Consider the following 8,139-nt stretch of genomic DNA (forward strand, 5'->3'; position numbering starts at 1 on the left):
AGCCAGGAAGAAACAATTTGCATATTGTAGAAACACAATCAGGATAAGTCAGGATCTGGCAGCTTCTACACTGAGGGATCGAAGGGCTTGGAATATGATATTCCAGAGGGCAAAGGAGCTGGGATTAAAACCAAGAATCACCTACCCAGCAAAACTGAGTATCATGTTTCAGGGGAAAATATGGTCATTCAGTGGAATAGAGGACTTTGAAGCATTCTTGATGAAAAAACCAGAGTTGAATAGAAAATTTGACATTCAGATACAAGAAGCAAGAGAAGCATGAGAAGGTAAACAGGGAAAAGAAATCATAAGGAACTTATAAAAGTTGAACTATTAACATTCCTATGTGGAAAAACGATAGTTGTAACTGATGAAACTTTTCTCAGTATGAAAATAGTTGAAGGGAATAGAAATATATGTGTGTGTGTCTATATTGGAGGATATATGGGTGTATGAATACGTATGTGAATGTGTGTATATATGTGTGCAGGTATACATAGATAGAGGGCACAGGACCAATTTAATAGGAAGGGATGATATTTAAAAAGTGAAATCAAGATGTGAGAGAAGAATATAATGAGAGGAGATGGGGAGAGACAGAATGGGGTAAACTATCTCATATAAAAGAGGAAAGGGAAAATGGTTACAATGGAGGGGAAGGACAGGAAGGCAAAAGGGAATGGGTCAAACTTATTCTCATTGAATTGGGCTCAGGGAGGGAATGAAATACACACTAAATAGGGTATCTCACCCAACAGGAGAGTAGGGGGGAAGGGGATGAAAGGGGGGATGATGGAAGGGAGGGCAGGCTGGGGGAAGGGAAGTTGGAAGCACCCACTTTTGAAAAGGGACAGGATCAAAGTAGAGAACAGAACAAGGGGGAGGTGGGCTAGGAGGGAGGGATATAGTCAGTCTTGTACAATATATCTACTATGATAATGTTTTGCATTAGTTACACATGTCCAACCTATACTGAACTGCTTATCTTCCCAGTAATGGTGGGTGACAAGGGAGGAAGGGAATGAATCTGGAATTCAAAGTTTTAAAATCAAATGTTTACAATTATATATATATATATATATATATATACACTATTAGTAATACTATTTTACATGTAATTGGGAAATAAGATATACAGGCACTGGGGCATAGAGATCCAACATGCCCTACTGGAAAAGTCGAAAGGAGTATGGGACAAGATATGGGAGAGAGCAGATTGGAGGAAGGAATATCCTGTGGGACTGCTACTGTTATTTTGGGGAGGTGGGTAGGGGAAAAATGGGAAGAAAATTTGTAACTCAAAATCTGGCGGAAATGAAGGATTTAAATCAGAAGTTAATAAAGCATTTGAAAAATGAAAAAAAAGAATTTAAAAAAAAAGAAAATCTCTTTTCCATTTAGTCTATGTCTTGATTGGTCTCCATGATAGAAGCAACCATGTTCACTAGGCATACATCTTCCTTTTTTATGCCTCAGATGATATGAATAATCAGATCATCATAGGAGACTTCATACAGAAAGACAAGGTGAACAAAGGGGTTCTATTGGTTTCAGTGGTAGTGAAGACCTCCATTTCAACCCAATCATAAGAATTCCTTATATGTAACATGTGCTCAGTCAGGTTATGACCACTTATTTGTAACAACTGCCTAGAGACCTGTGTAACCCTCTAGGTTGCATACCTAGGGGTAGTCTGTATAAAAGGGACTCCAACCTAATTGATGAATTGAAACCTCCATACTGATTAAGCCAGTGATGCCTGCCAGAAGTTTCCTATCATTGTTTTTCATGATCTTTTCTGGAGCTTCCTCTTACCACTTTCAATAGTTACTTTTGTTACCACAATATGATTCTTATTATCCTGGTGCCATTACGATTCAAATACAGAGCCTCTATGGGCAACAATCATCAAAAAAGTTATCTTGCTTCTGCTTCTATCAAGGCAACTTTTATGATCTTATCATGAACATAAGAGAGGACATATGGGAAAATATCCTTTAGAGAGTATTTTGCTCTACTCAATGAAGTGTTTTCTTTTAGTCAAGTAATAATAAGTACAACAAAATCTTATATTCTCTGCACCTTTCAGTCAATTACATGACTGTAAAGATGTGATCAACCATAGAATATAATTTATAAAATCTCTACCTATTCTCTTTTCATATTTTTATCCATGATTCCCTTCATATGTTTGTGAGTTATCCTTGGAAGTATAGTTGGGAGCAATTGTTTTCCCCTTCCCCCACCAGTTGATAAAAATCACAGAAAGTAAAGGGTAGATGAAGTGTTACTATGTTAAACAATGAGGTGCTAATGTGTTAAATAGAAGTGAAAAGATGGATTATTGCTCTTTTAAAATCTAGAAGGATTTCTTCCAAATGGAATTAGAGAAACAACTTGCCATTGGCTGGCAAAAGATTTTCCATGCTTGCCAATGTCCTTTAAAAAGCTAAGATTGCCAGCCTTGCAGATGATCAAACACAGTGGAGTGAGGGAGCAACTTTGTAGAGTGACCCCTGCCTCCCCCTGCCAGTGGAGGGAAAGAAGAGAGAATTTCTTTCCTTTCTTCCTCTCTTCCTTCCCCACTCCCACCCAACTGACCCAGGTGGATCTACCTGCTCAGCAGAAGATACCATATGCAACAGAGAGAGAAAAAGAGAGACAGTGACAGTTGGGCAGAAGTCAGCTTCAAGGATCATGACCCCTGGAAGTAGAAAAGGGAGCCAATTGTGGATTCAAGGGAGAATTAACCCCACTGATGTGCAGAAAAAAGCAGGCCCAGGGGGTTCCAACTCAAAGACCTTCCAAGCAAAGGCACCACATGAGCACCTTATGAGAAGGAAAAAGATATCATGACTAAACGCAGTTGTTTTAGTGATATGTGTTCCTAATGCATGTGCTTCATTACCCACTCTTCCCATGGACTCTATGTGTATTTGTGGGAAAATGCATTCCAGGTTTATTTGGGGAAAACTGAACATTTTGTTTACTGTGCTCTTTGTAAATAGCTTTGTCTTGAGCTGATTATGTCTACTGGTTGAATATTAAAGGCAACATCACAGATGGGGGCTTGTTAGATATAGTTCTAGGAATGTGGACCTACAGACACCCTTTAAAACCTTTGAGCAACTGCTTGTAGCCCAAGATTCTTTGTGTTTCCTGCAACTGAAAAGGAGGATTGAAAAGAAGGAAACAAAAAGAAGCCCGTGAAGCAGGGGCAAGGATTACCTTTCTACCTCCATATATGATACTCTCTTTCATTTATGCAGATCATAAGCACTATAATATGAGTATTCTTTTCTTGCTTTTGGATGCATGAGAAGGCCATGCCAACTTTTGTTCTCTGATAAGTCCTCATAATCCATCTTTCTATTTAGCTTCAACTTTCCTATATCTTCTGATTTCATTTATATTGAGAACAACAATATTAATACAACATAGTTCCTCTAGTATTCATTGGTCATTGAATGCGGATGTCTCATTCAGAGTACCAAGAGTTAAAAGGTAGAAAAACTTTGTGATTCTTACCATCCTTTGCAACCTTTTTCAAGCATGCTGCTACTGTTACTGTAGAAATGGAAAGATGTCATAAAGGACTGAGGAACATTTTATATTTTTCTCTTTTTTTCATGTTTTCAATGATCCCAATCCTTATCCTTCTTATCATCTTTGGAGCATTTGACACTATTTATTACCTAGATACTTTGTCTCTTCTTAGTTTTCATGAAACTCTCCATTCTTAGTCCTCTCTATATAACTGATCACCCCTTCTTAGTTTCCATTGCTGAATCATCCTTCATGTAATGTTCATTGTGGGCATACCCCAATACTCAGGAGTATGTGTGTGTGTGTAACTAGGCTGTTCCCCACATGTAGCATAGCAGTGTCATTGTGTGGCTCACAGGGATGTGGAATAGACATCTCTAAACTCTTCTCCCTCCAAGGGAGAGATTAATTCCTGCCAGGATGGGAAACAGGAGTTTGGAGCCAGAGTCTTTGCTACTTTGCTCTCCTCAGGGAGTGAGGGAGCCAAGAGAGAATTAAATCTATCGGTTTCCTTAAATATTATTAGTCTAAGGGTTGTGGTTTTCAGTTTCAAGCTAAACTTCTGATCACTGTTCACTAATGGGTAAAGGAGGACCCCAAGCTTTCCATCCAAGGATAAACTTCTTTCCCACCAAATAGTAGTTCCATAATGAGCACACAAAATAGCATATAGCAAAGAAATACATTAACTCAAGTCAATGGCAAAACATAAATCAGAGAAAATATACATAGGAGAATATATGCCAAACAATACAGAATGAAGGAACTCTCCTATTGGGATCAAGGTAACTCAGTTCAACAAAGTGATGTCCCAATTCTTACCCAACAGGAAATTCCCTGAAGTTTCTAGTATAACAAGATGAAGATAGGGAAAGGATGGAAACTGCTAGCTCCTCTCATGTTGGCTTCTTCCCTGAGTCTTATTCTTTCTTCGTCAACCTGGGGTGGGGTTGGCATCATCCATTTTCTCTTTCAGAGCTAGAAGCTAAAAGCCAGAAGCACCGAAAGGAACTGGAGAGCCCAAAGAGGCTTCAGAGACCTGATGAGACTGAAGCTCTTCTCTCTCTTGCTCTGTCCAACTCTGCCCAACCTCTCCTATGAACGCAGGACACTGATATTGTAGGGAAATATTTTATTATATTCTTTGGAAAACCTTATTTATTAACATTGTTTGATGTGACTGAAATTGTCTAACCCAAAAGGCTGACCTCAGATCCTCCAGGGAAACTGGATAGCTGCAGGGAATGTTTGGCTCTCACCCAGGTCTTGGGTCCAACCCAGTGCTTGTGTTTTTGGTTTCCCAGGTTTGAATGTTTATGCTTACCTTTCAATCTACTTAATAGGAATGTTTATGCTTAATAATATACAAATCAACAGATCTGGCCAGGAACCACCTCCTCTACAGAATAGTTGGGCTGGTACTCTTCTGTGAAATGCAACACAATGTAAACCCCTCAGCGGCTAAGGGGGGAAACTTCTTGTGGCTTTTCTCCTCTACTAAATGACCAAATAAATTTCTTTCTAAAATTATTTCAGTTTGGGGGGCTCATTCTTATGACTAACAGTCTTCAACAATGAAAAGAGAGTCTAAAACCAATGAGCTTTGGGGGTTCTGGTGATAGATAGATTAGATAGATAAATGTGCATATATACACATACACACAGAGAGATAATACATTGTGTATGTATATGTGCATGTGTGTGTTCCCCATAACAACATAAGCTGCTTGAGGGTAGCTTCCTTTGGCGCTCTAGCACTAAGCACATTATTACACTGTCTTAATAAAGGATTTTTGATTGATTTCATGTGTTGCCGTGGCCAATGAATGGTCAGGCTCACTGGTGAGGAACCTCAACATGCTTAGCTAGACTGGACCTTAGAGATTAGACAGAATCTGTAGCCAGGACCATGCTCAGTCTTTCTAGAATGGTCTAACAGGGAATTGATGATCCTATTGGAGTAAATATGAGACTCTTTTAGAACCAGGCCTAGAATGACTTGAAGTGACACTCTGGGCTTCCCTTTATCCATAATCTGTGCTGTTCAGCTCTGTTGCTGTCCAGCTTTTCAAACACATACAAATCCGTGACTGCAAGACTTAAGTAAAATCCATTCCTCCTCTGTCTAGGAGGGTTCTCTGATATGGTGATTGATGTTTTTATATCTGAAAAGATTATACCTTGAGGTTTTGCTATCTGGATACTAAACACATCTACATAATTTGTTGAATTGTTGAGTCTCACAGTTTAGCACTGTCAAAAAAAAGATCTCTTAGAGTCATGAAAGAAATCTAATCGCCAGCCTTCACACTTCAGCACGATGGCAGACAACTGCCACCATGTGGAATTTAATGGTATAACAGTTAAATTTTCTTTAATTAAACTTACAGACCAATATAGTTAATAGAATCCTAGTATAATATCATAGATTTGGAGCTGGAAGAGACCTTAGAGGTCATCTAATCTGACTACCTCCTTTTTAAGATGCAGAAACTGAAGTTAAGATAAGTCTCCTGTGTTCTTATAAAAGCACCTATTTCTCAGGGGTGCTGAGAGCATCAAATGAGATAAAATTTGTAAAGCACTTATTAGCACAGTCTCTGGTACATAATAAGGTGCTTAATAAATACGTGCTTGTTTCCTTCCTTTCTTCTACTTGAACCCTTGTTCTCATCCTCTCCAGCCTTCTCTGGTAGATATCCCCCATAAATAGTCCCCACACTGTTTCTAATTACCAACCTCCCCCTGCTCTCTACAAGCAGACCTATATATATCCTCCATCCTTCAACAATTCTCACCTGCCCCTACCAACTTCTCAAGTTCTTGTCCCCCTATACCTCCTTCCTTTTACAAGCAAAGTCCTAGAAAAAACTGACTGTTATCATGACTTACCCTTCCTTTCTTCTCATTTGCCTTTCTAACTTTTGCAATCTGGCTCCTACCTCATCTTCCCATTGAAATTGCTCTCTCCAAAGTTACCAGTGACTCTTAATTGCCATATCCAATGGACTTTTCTTGGCCTCCATCCTTCTCTCTCTTTCTCTCTCTCACCTTTCCTCCTTCCCTCCCTCCCTCTCGCATTTGAAACCAGTGACTACTCTCTCCTCTTGGATACTGTCTGGGTTTTCCTGATGCTGTTCTCTCTTGGTTCTTCTCATGTCTGACCTGACCACAATGTCCCTTGCAGGACCATCAGTCCTACTGTACCCCCTAAATACACGTGTATCAGTCAGATCTGAAGATCTGGTTCAATTCAAAGATGCATCTCACTGTTTGTCATTGGTCACAAACAAGGTAGACCTACCTGGTGAAAGAATGTGGATGCCTTAGACAATGCAAACCAATCACCAAATACAGGAAAGAAACTCTAAGTTCATGTACTATGTTAGCTGACCAAAATTATATTTGTGTTTGAAGTCTATGATGTGTGTCCTTATCTCTGCCCCCTGGCTTCCCTGGCTTTCTTCAAGTACCTAGTTAAACCCAGTTGTTTGCATGTTGTCTCCCACATTAGACCATGAGTTCCTTGAGAAGAAGGGCTATCTTTTGCCTTTTTTTTGTATCGTTATTGCTTAGTACAATGCCTGGCATTATAGGAAGTGCTCAAAAAATGTATACTGACTAATTGATGTCATTCAGTATATCTTACTTCTTAAACATTTCTCACACCAGGGATCACCTTTAATTTTTTTATTCTGAACTTTACAAATACAAAATAAAATTAATACTTCCATATTCAAAGTAGAACAGAAAAGATTATATGTGAAACCTTAAGTTTGTTGTATACCACTTTCTTTTCCTTTAAAATATATAATGCATAGGTCCTTTTTTTTTTAAAGCACTTGGGGTTAAGTAACTTGCTCAAGTTTACAAGGCCAGTTATTTCTGGGTATGGTGCTGAGTATCTGAGCCCACATTTGGTCCCCAGGTCATCCCGACACTGGAGCCAGTGCTCTTACTCGCTGAGCCACCTGGCCACCCCTAAGCAATTGGAGTTAAGTAACTTGCTCAAGATTACATCGCCAGGTGTTTCTGGGTGGGTGCTAAGTATCTGAGCCCGGGATTCGATCTCCAGGTCATCCTGACACTGCAGCCAGTGCACTTACTCGCTGTGCTACCTGGCCGCCCCTCTCTCTCTCTTTTTAAACTCTTTGGCAATCCTCCTCCTTTTCAACTTCCACTGAAAAAAAGAAAAAGGGAAAAAATTCCTTGTAATAAATATGCAAAATCAAGAAAGACAAATTCCATGTTGGCTATTTCTGAAAATATATGTATGATTCTGCACCTTGAGTCTATCACCTCTCAATCAAGAAGTGGGGAGGATGATTCCTTGTTTGTCCTATAAATACAGTCATGGCTGGTCATTGTAGCAAACACAGTTCTTAAGTCTTTCACAGTATTTTTTTTTCTTTATAATGTTGATGTTATTGCATAAACTGTTCTGGTTCTTCTCACTTCACCCTGCATCAGTTCATACAAACAAATCTTCCCAGGTTTCTCTGAAACTATCTGTTTTGTCATTTCTTACAATCAAGGATGTGCTGGAGCCAGCTCAAATCACCTCCCAAGAGCCAATTGTTAAATTTTTAGTGT

Source organism: Petaurus breviceps, unplaced genomic scaffold (genome assembly GCF_028583685.1).
Source record: "Petaurus breviceps papuanus isolate PSGF00001 unplaced genomic scaffold, PetGlider_PUasm1.0 189, whole genome shotgun sequence".
Lineage (NCBI taxonomy): Eukaryota > Metazoa > Chordata > Mammalia > Diprotodontia > Petauridae > Petaurus > Petaurus breviceps.